Genomic DNA, 14,577 nt, shown 5'->3' with positions numbered 1-14,577 from the left:
GGGCCATAATGGGATGGGATCTGCAGGGGAAAGGGGCCATAATGGGATGGGATCTACAGGGGAAAGAGGCCATAATGGGATAGGATCTGCAGGGGAAAGAGGCCATAATGGGATGGGATCTGCAGGGGAAAGAGGCCATAATGGGATGGGATCTGTAGGGGAAAGCAGCCACATGGGATGGGATCTGTGTGTGGAAGGTCGTCCGTTCCAATTTTAGCAGGGCACCTTTAGTAATAATTTTTAAATTTTAAAACTGTAGAAAAACCGTTTAATACAATATGACTGACAGTGACGGGAACAACTGGTGCTGGACAGGAGAGTGAAGGTATAGGAGGGGAAGAAGGGGAAAGAGATTATACTTTAAACTACTTGTATTTTTTGGTTGAGAAAAGTGTGTGAAAATGAGTGTGGCTAACAAAATGGGTGTGGTTACAGAATGGGTGTGGTTTTCAAATGGGCGGGGTTTACAGAGAACCTGTTGTTACAAATTTGAATCCCACCCCTGGATATATGAAACTGAAATAGCTGTTGCAAAAACCCAAATTGTTATAAAGAAAAAAGGTTAACATTAATAGGGGTGCCCAAAGTTTTTCATATGACTGTATAAAAGGCAAAAGCCCAAGAATAAATAAATGATTTATAACACACAATATGTTGTTATATATGAATTTCCCATCAAATAGTATCCTTGAAATAAGTAGAAATTAATCTAGGTGAGAGGATGTGCAAGATTGGGAGAACACAAAAATACAGTGTATATGATAGAAAAAAGAAAAACTTAGATCTCCACATCGTAAACATTCTGTCCTAATATCCTCTTTTAGATAAAAAGAAGATGAAAAAGAGGATGAATCATGAAATTAAATATTTTTTATTTTTATTTACTTATTTGCGATTGTGGATCAGTTAGCCCAGGGACATATTAAAGAGAATATCCTGTGTTTTACATGAATTAACAATAAAAGTTACATATTATTGTAAATAACATTGTTCTTCCTGGTCCTGGACTAGTGAAATAAAAATAGTAAAAAAAAGTTTTAAAAAAATCAAAAACCTAAAAGTTCAAATCACCCCCTTTTCGCCCCATTGAAAATTAAATGATTTAAAAAATAAACACACATTTGGTATTGTCGCATTCAGAACTACCCGATCTATGAAAATATAAAATCAATTATTCTGAATGGTAAATAGCGTAGCGTTAAAAAAATGCCAAATGCCAAAATTACGTTTTTTGGTCACTGCAAATTTTGCGCAAAATGCAATAACAGACGAACAAACAGTAGCATCTGTACAAAAATGGTACAGTTAAAAACATCAGCTCGAGACGCAAAAAAAGCCATCACTGAGCCAAAGATCCCAAAAAATGAGAACACTATGGTTAGCAGAATATGGCGCAAAAAGTGCTTCACTTTTTTTGTACAAACTTCTGATTTTATTTAACCCTTTAGATAAAAGTAAACCTATACATATTTTGTGTCTACAAACTCGTACCGACCTGAGGCATCAAACCTATACATCAGTTTTATTATTTATTGAACAAATGAATAAATTATTCCGAAAACAATCATGCAATCGCACTTTTTTGCAATTTTTCCGCACTTAGAATTTTTTTTAACATTTTCTAGTACACTATATAGTAAAACACATGGTTTCTTTTTAAAAGTACAACCCATCCCGTAAAAAAAAACCCTCGGATGGTAATATTGCCGGAAAAATAAAAAAGTTACAGCTCTCGGAAGAACAGGAGCAAAACCCCCCCCAAAAAAACGAAAAATCGTCCAGGGGTGAAGGGGTTAATACTAATTCCTCCATGTTTTTGGTGAGGCTTCTGGCATTAATGTACATGAGCTTTATATATTTTTCTGTATCTCTTTTCCCCTTCTGTGCATTAACTTTTCGAACCCCTCTCCCCCATGGCAACCCTATTTTCATTACTTCACTCAGGTCATGATCCACACTATCCTCCACAACATCAGAGTAATTGCCTTCCTCCTGGCCTCAAGTTTAAACACTTCTTTAACCTTTGGAGTGTCCGGCCGTACATAAAGTCCAGTTCAGGATCAGACTTGACCCAAACTAGACCCAGGATGCAAAATCCCCTATGAGTCTAAGGCTGCATGCCCACAATCAGTATTTGCAGCATTTTGGACGCAGTGTGCTTCAGCTGCATCAAAAACACTGCGTTGTACAGTCATGGCCAAAAGTTTTGAGAATGCTACAAATATTAATTTTTACAAAGTCTAATGCTTAAGTTTTTCTAATGGCAATTTGCATATACTCCAGAATGTCATAAAGAGTGATCAGCTTAACAGCAATTACTTGCAAAGTCAATATTGGCTAAGAAAATGATCTTTAACCCCCAAAACACATTTCAACATCATTGCATTCCTGCCTTAAAAGGAGCAGCTAACATTGTTTTAGTGATTGTTCCATTAACACAGGTGTGGGTGTTGATGAGGACAGGGCTGGCGATCAATCAGTCATGATTAAGTAAGAATGACACTACTGGACACTTTAAAAGGAGGCTGGTGCTTGGTATCATTGTTTCTCATCAGTTAACCATGGTTATCTCTAAAGAAACACGTGCAGCCATCATTGCTCTGCACAAAAATGGCCTAACAGGGAAGAGTATCGCAGCTACAAAGATTGCACCTCAGTCAACAATCTATCGCATCATCAAGAACTTCAAGGAGAGAGCTTCCATTGTTGTCAAAAAGGCTCCAGGGTGCCCAAGAAGGACCAGAAAACGCCAGGACCATATCTTAAAACTGTTTCAGCTGCGGGATCGGACTACCAGCAGTGCCGAGCTAGCTCAGCAATGGCAGTAGGCTGGTGTGAGTGCTTCTGCACGCACTGTGAGGCGGAGACTCTTTGAGCAAGGCCTGGTTTCAAGGAGGGCAGCAAAGAAGCCACTTCTCTCCAGAAAACACATCAGGGACCGACTGATATTCTGCAAAAGGTACAGGGAGTGGACTGCTGAGGACTGGGGTAAAGTCATTTTCTCAGATGAACCCCCTTTTCGATTGTTTGGGACATCTGGAAAACAGCTTATTAGGAGAAGAAGAGGTGAGCGCTACCACCAGTCTTGTCTCATGCCAACTGTTAAGCATCCTGAAACGATTCATGTGTGGGGTTGCTTCTCAGCCAAGGGAATCGGCTCACTCACAGTCTTGCCTAAAAACACAGTCATGAATAAAGAATGGTACCAGAATGTCCTTCAAGAACAACTTCTCCCAACTGTCCAAGAGCAGTTTGGCGCCCAACAATGCCTTTTCCAGCGTGATGGAGCACCTTGCCATAAAGCAAAGGTGATCACTAAATGGCTCATGGAACAAAACATAGAGATTTTGGGTCCATGGCCTGGAAACTCCCCAGATCTTAATCCCATTGATAACTTGTGGGCAATCATCAAGAGACGGGTGGAAAAACAAAAACCAACAAATTCTGGCAAAATGCAAGCATTGCTTATGCAAGAATGGACAGCTATCAGTCAGGATTTGGTCCAGAAGTTGATTGAGAGCATGCCAGGGAGAATTGCAGAGGTCCTGAAGAAGAAGGGTCAACACTGCAAATATTGACTTGCTGCATTAAATCATTCTAACTGTCAATATAACCTTTTGGTACTCATAATATGATTGCAATTATATTTCTGTATGTGATGTAAACATCAGACAAACACAATTAAAAACCAGAGGGCAACAGATCATGTGAAAATATAATTTTGGTGTCATTCTCAAAACTTTTGGCCATGACTGTACAGTACAAGCATAGTGGATGGATTTCTAGAAATCCCGTGCCCACTATGCGTCTTTTTTCAGCAGCAAACACTGACCTGTGGTGCGTCCTTCCAGACCGCAGCATGTCAATTGTTTGCTGTGGAATCGCATGCGTCCTCCATAGGGAGAACACAAGCGAGAGACCGCAGCGCACTGAACCATGATCGTGGGTACCTTCGGTCTCCTGCATTCTCCTGCGGAGGAGACGTGTGGCCCCGTCAGTCAGGACTCGCTGCGTTCTTATTGCAGCGAGTCCTGATTGTGGGCACATACCCTAAGGGACCCAAACTTAAGTGTTATAAAATGATGATAGTAAGGGCTAGGGGGCTGCAAAGGAAGCAAAATGGGGATTAAAGCATGACAATTATACTTGTCAAGTTTCCACATGGGTGTCACACTGTTTCCTGGTCTGCTCATTAAATCTCATGAATACTGAATGCTCGCCTACCCTCTCTGACAGCGTCTGTGATTGGTTGCAATAATAAGGATAATAAGCTGCACACTAACCACTATCAAAATATAAACATGAAAAATGGTAAAGCATTACTGCTATAGGGATACTATGAACAATGAAAAATACATTTAGCTATCTGTAAAAAATGAAATACATGAAAAATGGTATTGCAAAAACTGCTATGAATATTTAAAAGTAATAGAGATGTTTAGCAAATGTATTGATCAATGCAAATGAGCCCGGGCGGGGTTCTGGGTTCTCAGTCAGAAGACATTTTTTTTCTGAATAGCATGCAGTTTCTTCTGACTGAGAACCCAGAACCCCGCCCTATTACCAGACTCTATTCATGATCCTATATAGCCAGGAGCCTGTCTGCCCATACTTGCAGATTTTTAATAGCACATAGAGACATTAAGGTTAGGTTACCGAACATTAGACATTACCTTGTCGTTGGTTTCGGGCTCATTTGCATTGATCAATACATTTACTAAACATCTCTACTATTTTCAAATATTCATAGCAGTTTTGCAATACCATTTTTCATGTATTTTATTTTTTCCAGATAGCTAAATGTATTTTTCATTGTTCACAGTATCCCTATAGCAGTAATGCTTTACCATTTTTCATGTTTATATTTTGATAGTGGTTAGTGTGCAGCTTATTATCCTTATTATAGTCATTAGGCTAGCACCTAATTCACACATATAGGTGTTCCAGTCAGTCTTTTTTCCGAATAGCATGTGATTGGTTGCAGTCAGACTGCTTGGCGTCTTTTGATTGGTTGCTCTAAAACTTAGGGGTACTTTGCATACTGCGACATCAGTAACAATGTGTTATCGACGCTGCAGCGATAGTCCCCGCCCCCGTCGAAGGTGCGATATCTTGTGATTGCTGCCGTCGCGAACATTATCGCTACGGCAGCTTCACATGCACTCACCTGCCCTGCGACGTCGCTCTGGCCGGCGAACCGCCTTCTTACTAAGGGGGCGGGTCGTGCGGCGTCATAGCGACGTCACACGGCAGGCAGCCAATAGAAGCGGAGGGGCGGAGATGAGCGGGACGTAAACATCCCGCCCACCTCCGCCCTTCCGCATAGCCGGCCGGGGCGCAGGTAGGAGAGATTCCTCGCTCCAGCGGCTTCACACACAGCGATGTGTGCTGCCTGCTGGAATGAGGAACAAAATCGTACCGTCGCAGCAGCGGCATTATGGAAATGGCGGACCCTACACCGATCATACGATAACGACGCTTTTGCGCTCGTTAATCGTACGTAAAAGGCTTTATACACTACGATGTCGAGAGCGACGCCGGATGTGCGTCACTTTCGGTTTGACCCTACCGACATTGCACCTGCGATATCTTAGTGTGCAAAGTACCCCTTACTGTCTGGGTATCCAAACTGGAATGGAAAAATAAATAAATAATTGAAAAAAATGGCTTAGGGTCTTCTATACTTTGATCTATCATATACCATTAACTTTCTTAGGTGTCCCTCTATATGTTTTACACTTGCTGTTTTTATGTGTGTGCTACCACCTTTTTCATTGAAAATAAAGAAATGTTTAAACACATATAAACGCCTTTTCTCCTGTTTGTATTGTATGTTGACTCTATGGAGTTTGTCTATACGGTAGAGTGACCATATTCTGGCACTCACCTGCAAATATGGTATTTATGGTTATAAGGAGATTTGTTTATTTAATTGTTATCTTGGCTGTGTATCAAAATACCAGAGACCCCATATGGCTTTTTTAAAAATGTATTTAAATAAATCATTTTAAAAACTGGAGTGTGGTCAACCCCAATTTTGATACCCAGCCAAGATAAAGCAGATAGCTAGGGTCTGGTATTCACAGGCTGGGGAGGCTTATGGTTATTAGGCCCTCCTCAGCCAAAAAATTACGTCATGCAACCGCCTCAAAATGTGTTGCATAAATTAGATGCACCAATACTGGCACTTACCCAGAACATCCCTATTGCCCTGATGCAATTGGGGTAATGTAAGGGGTAATTACAACTGTGATTTCTCAAAAAATAACAACTGTCATCAAGCCTGAGGTTAGTAATGGGGAGGGGTCTATGAGACCCCAAATTACTAATCATGTAAGTAAATATAAATAAAAAACACAAAAATCTTTCTTTAAAAACAAAAAACACCCTCTTTCTCCAATTTATTAACCCCCCAAACACCCCTGTAGGTCCGATGTAATCTACACCACGACATCCAATGATGATTCCGACTCTGCTACATCTGAGATCGCAGCGCCCAGTCAAGTTAGAAAATGTGACTGAGCACTGCAGCGTCAGGGACACACTGACAGAGCCGCAGCTGTGAGCGCTGATGTCAATGAGTTCACCTGAGGTCACATCTGTCAGTTCCCACCTTAACCCTGCTGTGAGCTCACCTGAAGTGAACTCATTGAATTCAAATCTGGTAATCTGCCATTGAGTTCAATGGTCCTCGATCACTGGATTATTGACTGCATTGGTGCCAGATTACCTGATTAACTGACACCATTGAAGTCAATAATCTGGTAATCCGGCAGTATTGAACTCAATTTCGGATTACCGAAATGTGCACACATTCCGGTAATCCGGGATTGAGTTCCATGAGTTCACCTGAGATGAGTTCACCTGAAGTCACAGCTGGGGTTCCCACAGTACCACAGCTGTGATCTCAGGTGAGCTCATTCAACTCGATGCTGGATTACCGGATTTGGCTATGTACGCATATTGCGTATTTGGTTGCAGGCATTCCTGCATCTCCTGGCAGAAAAATGCACCAAAAATGCATCAAACATGTATTGCACTTTTGGTGCAGAAATGTCTGCAACCAAATACTCATCCTGCACACATAGCCTTATCCAGTAATCCGGCAATGAATTAACCTGAGGTCCCATCTGAGGTTCCTACAGTACCCCAGCTGTGACCTTAGGTGAACTACTTGAACTCAATCCTGGATTACTGGAATTCATTCACGTTGAGTTATTAAATTGGAGAAAGAGGGTGGAGTTTTTCTTCAAATAAAGGATTCTTCTCTGTATTTTGTGTTTATTTCTTTTTACTTATACAATTAGTAATGGGAGTCTCATAGACACCTACCCATTCCTAACCTCAGGCTTGATGACATCTGTGATTTTTCAAAAAATCACAGATGTCATTAACCCCATATATTGAACCGATTGCAAGGGCAATCTAGATGAGCTTGATAAGCACCAGGATCAGTGCATATAATAGACGCGTCAATTCTGGGGCGGCTGTGGGCTGCTATTTTAAGGCTGGAGAGAGACCTATAACCGTGGGCCTCCCCAGCCTGAGAATACCAGCCCCAAGCTGTCTGTTTTATATTGGCTGAGTATCAAAATTGGAGGGCAACGCACGACAGTTTTTAAATTATTAATTTAAATAATGAAATAAAAGCTGCATGGGATCTCTCATATTTTGATACTGCAGCCTTCAACTATCTGTTTTATCTGTGCTTGGTATAAAAATACAGGGGAACCTATGCAAATATTTTCAATTATTTATTGATTTTTACACTCCAGTTTGTAACCCAGACAGCTAATGTGAAGGGAAAACCATCACAGATGCTGGCACGCATGCAGTCTGACTGCAACCAATCACAGACGCTATCACAGAGGGTGGGCTACGGAAGCAGTGAATATTGATGAGATTTATTGACCTGGAAACAGTGTAATAGCCATGCAAAAACTCTGGAAGTATAATTGTCCTGATTTAATAGCAATTTTGGCTCCTTTTACAGCCCCTATACCTTACTAACACTATTTTATAACACTTAAGTTTGGGTCCCTTAGACTAAAGGCCCCGTCACACTAAACAACATCGCTAGCAACATCGCTGCTAACGAACAACTTTTGTGACGTTGCTAGCGATGTTGCTGTGTGTGACATCCAGCAACAACCTGGCCCCTGCTGTGAGGTCGTTGGTTGTTCCTGAATGTCCTGGGCCATTTTTTAGTTGTTGCTCTCCCGCTGTGAAGCACAGATTGCTGTGTGTGACAGCGAGACAGCAACAACTAAATGTGCAGGCAGCAGGAGCCGGCTTCTGCGGAGGCTGGTAACCACAGTAAACATCGGGTAACCAAGAATCCCTGTCCTTGGTTACCCGATATTTACCTTTGTTACCAGCCTCCGCCGCTCTCACTGTCAGTGCCGGCTCCTGCTCTGTGCACATGTAGCTGCAGGACACATCGGGTTAATTAACTCGATGTGTGCTGTAGCTAGGAGAGCAGGGAGCCAGCGCTAAGCATTGTGCGCTGCTCCCTGCTCTGTGCACATGTAGCTGCAGGACACATCGGGTTAATTAACCCGATGTGTGCTGTAACTAGGAGAGCAGGGAGCCAGCGCTAAGCATTGTGCGCTGCTCCCTGCTCTGTGCACATGTAGCTGCAGCACACATCGGGTAATTAACCCGATGTGTGCTGTAACTAGGAGAGCAGGGAGCCAGCGCTCAGTGTGCGCTGCTCCCTGTTCTCTGCACGTGTAGCTCCGTGCGCTGGTAACCAAGGTAAATATCGGGTTGGTTACCCGATATTTACCTTAGTTACCAAGCGCAGCATCTTCCACGTGGCGCTGGGGGCTGGTCACTGGTTGCTGGTGAGCTCACCAGCAACTCGTGTAGCGACGCTCCAGCGATCCCTGCCAGGTCAGGTTGCTGGTGGGATCGCTGGAGCATCGCAGTGTGACATCTCCCCAGCAACCTCCTAGCAACTTACCAGCGATCCCTATCATTGTTGGGATCGCTGGTAAGTTGCTTAGTGTGACTGGACCTTTAGATTTATATGGAGTTCAGTGTTCGGGTCAAGTCCGATCTCGCCTAGCCCAAACATCTGTGGGTTTGCCCACTCATTGTGATTGCTAATTTGTTGATAAATTGGATCATGCATGCTGGCAATAAAATAATTGTTCTCAGCAGCACATTGTCTAATCTAAACAGGACATGTACTGTCAATAATTCTGATATACTGTGCACATAGAATCCCAGTCAACTCGCCTCCGGTGAAGTCTATGACCTCACCTGAGGTGAACTCAATGCTCTGTGAAGCACAACACCGATTATGAGGTAACATGATTGGAGAAAACAGACTCGCGTATTGTTATCATCTGAAGCTAATTCTGACCACGAACGGGTGACCTCAGCAGAGGAGGGTCCGGAGGAGAATGCTTGGTATAAGCCTGTGTGAACAGGCCAATGAGAGAACGTACGTAAAACAAGGAAGGTAGTCCTGTCAGGAGGTGCTGTCTCTTTGCAAATAGCTAGTCCCTGTGTTCGAGGATGAGGAGCTGATGGGTGCCAATAACGTTTATGTATGGTACAGTGATGCTAGGCTGGGTGGTAGTAAACAGACTTAAAACACAAGCGAAACCAGCTGCTGAGGAGAAGAAGGAATATGTGTGTCTAAATGAAGTCCACTAAAAGACTGTAACTTCAGATGGGAAAACAAAGGGCTATGAAGGAACCAATGGTCCCAATATTAGAGACTGACGTACTGCAGGCTGTACCCCTGACCCTTCCTTGCAGGGGTAATAATCAACTCCAATGCAGCAGGGATCCACATTTTGACACAGAAACTTGTGACTGCAAGCAAAGAGCTCTTCACTAGGACTATGGTGACCCTTTTACTTCCCTCTTGTAGAAGATAGGGCTTCCATAGCAAGTGCCTTAGATGCTAGGATTCGGTCTATTTAAGGGCCTGGGTCTCGATCCCCGCCATAGTAGAGTGTGAGGAGGAGACTGGATTCCTACCCCTGAAGCCCCAAGCATCACTGTATATATTGATGCATAAAGTAATGTAAGATTGTGAATTATAATGTTGGTGGGAAATGTTGCCATCTAGTGGCCGGTTTAGGTAGTGTAGCAACAGATGGCAGAGGACTAGGAAGTAGTTAAACTGAGGGAGTAGCCTATAGGGGAGGAGTTAGTTCCTGTGTGTAGAGGAGAGACTCCATTTTAGGATATGTGCGCATGCTGCAGAAAATTTGTTCACAAAAAACTGCAAAGAAAGTTTGAAAAATGCAGGACAAAAAGGCACAAAGAACTGATATGGTACAGTTTTTGTGCACCAAAGACTGCAAGCAAAAAAAAGCAAAGTAAGCACAGCATTTCTGAATTCTCATAGACTTTGCTGGGAGAAAAAATGACATGCAATTTTGAGCAATAAACTTCACCAAAAGTGTGGCAAAAAATGCAGCGTGCGGAGACAGCCTTAGAGTTAAGGGGGCTTTACACGCTGCGACATCGCTAATGCGAAGTCGTTGGGGTCACGGAATTTGTGACGCACATCCGGCTGCATTAGCGATGCCGTTGCGTGTGACACCTATGAGCGATTTTGCATTGTCGCAAAATCGCTCATCGGTGACATGGGGGTCCATTCTCAAATATCGTTACTGCAGCAGTAACGAAGTTGTTCCTCGTTCCTGCGGCAGCACACATCGCTCCGTGTGACACCACTGGAACGAGGAAGCTCTCCTTACTTGCCTCCCGGCCACAATGCGGAAGGAAGGAGGTGGGTGGGATGTTCGTCCCGCTCATCTCCGACCCTCCGCTTTGATTGGGCGGCGGTTCAGTGACGCTGCTGTGACGTCGCTGTGAGGCTGAACGAACCGCCCCCTTAGAAAGGAGGCGGTTCGCCGGTCACAGCGACGTCGCAGGGAAGGTAAGTTGTGTGACGGGTCCGGGCGATGTTGTGCGACACGGGCAGCGATTTGCCCGTGTCGCACAACAGATGGGGGCGGGAACGCACGCTAGCGATATGGGTACCGATATCGCAGCGTGTAAAGCGGCCTTTAATTGGAGCTAGGGCCAGAGAGAGACGAGTGTGCCAAGGTGCCCAGTGCCAGTCGGAGCATATGGCTCAAGCCTGCTGGTAAGGAGACACCCAAAGGCCCCTTCTGTAGTGTTTGGAGACAAGGAGTCACTGGGAGAGAGAGTCAAGGAGACCAAGAGAGTGAAGGCTGGTAGTGCCAGTGAATGTTTCGTGCAATACAGAGTTGGCCCAGTTCTTTAGCACAGAAACTCCTAAGACGTCGGGGACAGGAGGCTCGAGTAGGGAGGCCAGTGAGGTACCTAAACTGACTTCTAGTGAAGGTGCACATTACATGAAGCTGCAGGTGCGAGAGTAAAGGTGATATGGACCCAGTGAGGGAAATGGAGCCAGTGAAGTGTATTGTGGTTGTAACATGAAACTAACATTTGTGCCAAGTAAAAGTGCTTCCATATAAAACAAAACCAAGAGTTGCCTCATTTGTGTGTGGTGAACTGCTTGAAATGGAAGAGACTGCAGGCAGCAGTGAACAAGTAAGGGTACTACACCTCATACAGTCAATCAACCATGAACATGTATTTTCTCTAGGGGGCCAGGGCGTGATACTACAGTGAAAGCTCGCTCCTCAACTACCATCCTCCAAGACCCTACAAGTGTACCCCTTAGAAATTCAGCAGAGAAAGGACAGATGAAGGTAGGCCTCTGGGTAGGGAAGTTAACTTAAGGAACTTTATTGCTGAATACCTGAAGTTGTATCAATAGAATGTCCTAAAGTTATGTGCCCGCTACCTCACATGGGAAGTTGAATGTGTTGCACTAAAGGACTTGTTGATTAAGAACTGTAAGCCTCCGTGTTTATCTTCACTGCGGGTGAGACCTGGTTCACCTGAGACATAGACGATATGCAGCCACCTGAAAGGTATGACCTGGACTGCACAAACCCTTGCACCTAACCAGGTCCACCACAAACAATATCTCCCATGCTGTGGGGATGGATGGGAAGTCTGGGGACCAAGCCTTGACCACGGCTACCGCCCTGGGCCAACCTCACATCCTCAGGCATTAAAACTGCCCTATGTGAATACACCCTAACATGTCCCAGATTAGAAAGCTTTTTACTGATCTAGCATTTCTATATCCATGCTTCTTTAGTGTTCTGGACCTATCTGAATCAGGAAAAATATTTATTACATAGAATATAATGGATTAAATATATGAGAAATGGAGAACTGTGTCACATGATGGACATTTCAGCAAATTTCCTTTTTTTCTTTTTAAAGATCAAAATAATGTAATGTGCTGTGATTAATTTCTACAATAGTAAAATGAAGCTTGTTGTGTAAATTTTTTAAATTAAATACTTTTTTGCGTAGATAAAAGTGTCCATTTTTTGTAACCGTTAATTTTTCCAAAAGGCAATCACAAGATTTGCTAACCCCCATTAAAAAAAGACAAAACAGATGTAATATAGATTGTAAGCCGGCAAGGGCAGGGTCCTCTCCCCTCTGTCCCCGTCTGTCACTGTTAACTGTTCACTGTATTTGTATTTTAGATCTGTATTTTGTATGTAACCCCTTCTCATCTACAGCACCATAGAATCAATGGTGCTCTATAAGAAATAATCATCATAATAATGAAGACTTTTTTGGATATGCTTTAAACTGCATTCGTTTCATAACAAATACATTTATTTTATTTTGTTCACACTATACCAACAAAATGATATAGCGGATTACAAACATATAAAGGGAAAGGAACCCAATTATTCCTAAATAACATATTACTATACAGTGTCATATTACATTTTTGACAACCTTAGATAAATCTCGACATAGAACGTGATTACTAAGTCATGCAGTAAGGCTCAAATCATATAGTTGGGGGCAGTATCATCTGTCATTTTTGAGCCAACATAGGAATGGATTCCAAATTCCAAAATAGGAGTTTTTTGCTTTTTTTTTTTTAATAACCCATGAATTTGGCAAAATAAAACGAGATCCAAGACCTTCCTAAGAACTGCATTTCAGCCTGATGTTTAGTCTAAACCAGCATACAATAACTCAAAGCCAAAGACTAGTGAGAACAGCAAATCTATAAGATGTAGGGCAGCTGCCAGCTACAGGTGGGAAGAACTGAATGACTTAAAGTTTGGTAAAAGTGTCACATAAGATTTCTGTAATCAGAGTAAGGAGCCGAGTGAATTCTCGTAGTGACAATCCCACTCCTCGAGCAGCTGTGACTGTACGGAGTGTAAATTCTAGAGTCAGAATAAGGGTATGTGCGCACGTTGCTTTTTACCTGCTTTTTACCTGCTTTTTTGCTGCTTTTTCTTCTGCGCTGTTTAATGCCAAAATGGATGTGTTCTTCTATTCAAGCAAAGTCTATGGGAATTTGGGTTTCTTGTTCACACTATGTTGTTCAAAATGCTGCCTTTTTGAGGCAGAACTTTGGTCAAAAACTCAGCTTTGCAGTGCAAAACCCAAATGGCAAAAACAATTGACATGTTGCTTCTTTGAAAAGGTGAGTTTTTGACCAAAGTTCTGCCTCAAAAAGGCAGCATTTTGAACAACATAGTGTGAACAAGAAACCCAAATTCCCATAGACTTTGCTTGAATAGAAGAACACATCCATTTTGGCATTAAACAGCGCAGAAGAAAAAGCAGCAAAAAAGCAGGTAAAAAGCAACGTGCGCACATACCCTAAGAAGGTCTCTCGTGCTTCTTCTTCCCTAAATAGTTTCTTACCTTCTTCTTGTTCTGCAGTGAGGCAGGAGGTGAGTGTGACAATTGCTCCTCACTGTGGAGTCTTAAGCTGCCAGAGGCTGGTTATATTCTAGAGGAGGAGACGGGGCTGGGAAAGCACATTGACCTCTTCCCACACTACACAAACCACCTGTTCGCACACACAGCACAATGACTAGATGTTGGGTACAAGATTGTAATACTAGAGGAATTCATAATACAACTAGTCACAAAAATCTAAAGCTGGGATCCTGATTGGCTAATTTTTCTCCAAAATTTAATGCGCTATAAATATATTTCCGACGAATCTCAGTGTGTAGAATATTTTGCCGTCCCCCAACACTTTTATCCAATCTGTTTTATTGTTAATATAACCTTACAGCAGGGAGAGATGTGAAGGTTAGGTAACTTAATTAGATTGTCGGTTATAAATGATTTAGTGACAAAATGTATAATTGGTGGAGGAAGGCTAGAACTAGATGGACCTAGGTCTTTTCATCCTATGTATCTATGAGATCTGTACTTGAACATTATAGATAAAAAACCCCACTCATTTTCCCTTCCCATCATAGCCAGTTTTTGTCCATGTACTTTTTTCCTACAATTTTTCCTAGAGTATTAACTCTTCATTTTCCATCGATGTAATGAAGCCAAATTGCCGGAATGCATTTTTGTTTTTGTGTACAGAAATATTATTTATTTCCGATTAACCATATATTCCACCGACTCCGACTCCCAAGTGTCTGATGAACTGTGTGATGTGTAAAGGTGGTGTCACACACAGCGACGACGACAACGACGTCGCTGCTACGTCACCATTTT

At 42.7% G+C, this 14,577-nt stretch overlaps 1 protein-coding gene across 1 annotated transcript in view; it reads right to left on the bottom strand.

Moving 5' to 3' along the window:
• GGT1 (gamma-glutamyltransferase 1) overlaps window positions 1-13,801 on the bottom strand; it is a 259,711-nt gene extending 245,910 nt beyond the window's left edge. Inside the window, exon 1 of the mRNA XM_075320874.1 lies at window positions 13,759-13,801. The gene's annotated coding sequence lies outside the window, so the exon portion shown is untranslated. The remainder of the gene's footprint in view (window positions 1-13,758) is intronic.
• Between the last annotated feature and the right edge of the window lie 776 nt (window positions 13,802-14,577).

The sequence above is a fragment of the Anomaloglossus baeobatrachus genome, chromosome 1 (assembly GCF_048569485.1).
Source record: "Anomaloglossus baeobatrachus isolate aAnoBae1 chromosome 1, aAnoBae1.hap1, whole genome shotgun sequence".
NCBI lineage: Eukaryota > Metazoa > Chordata > Amphibia > Anura > Aromobatidae > Anomaloglossus > Anomaloglossus baeobatrachus.
The sequence above is the reverse complement of the archived record's forward strand: the minus strand, read 5'-3'. Positions and strand labels throughout refer to the sequence as shown.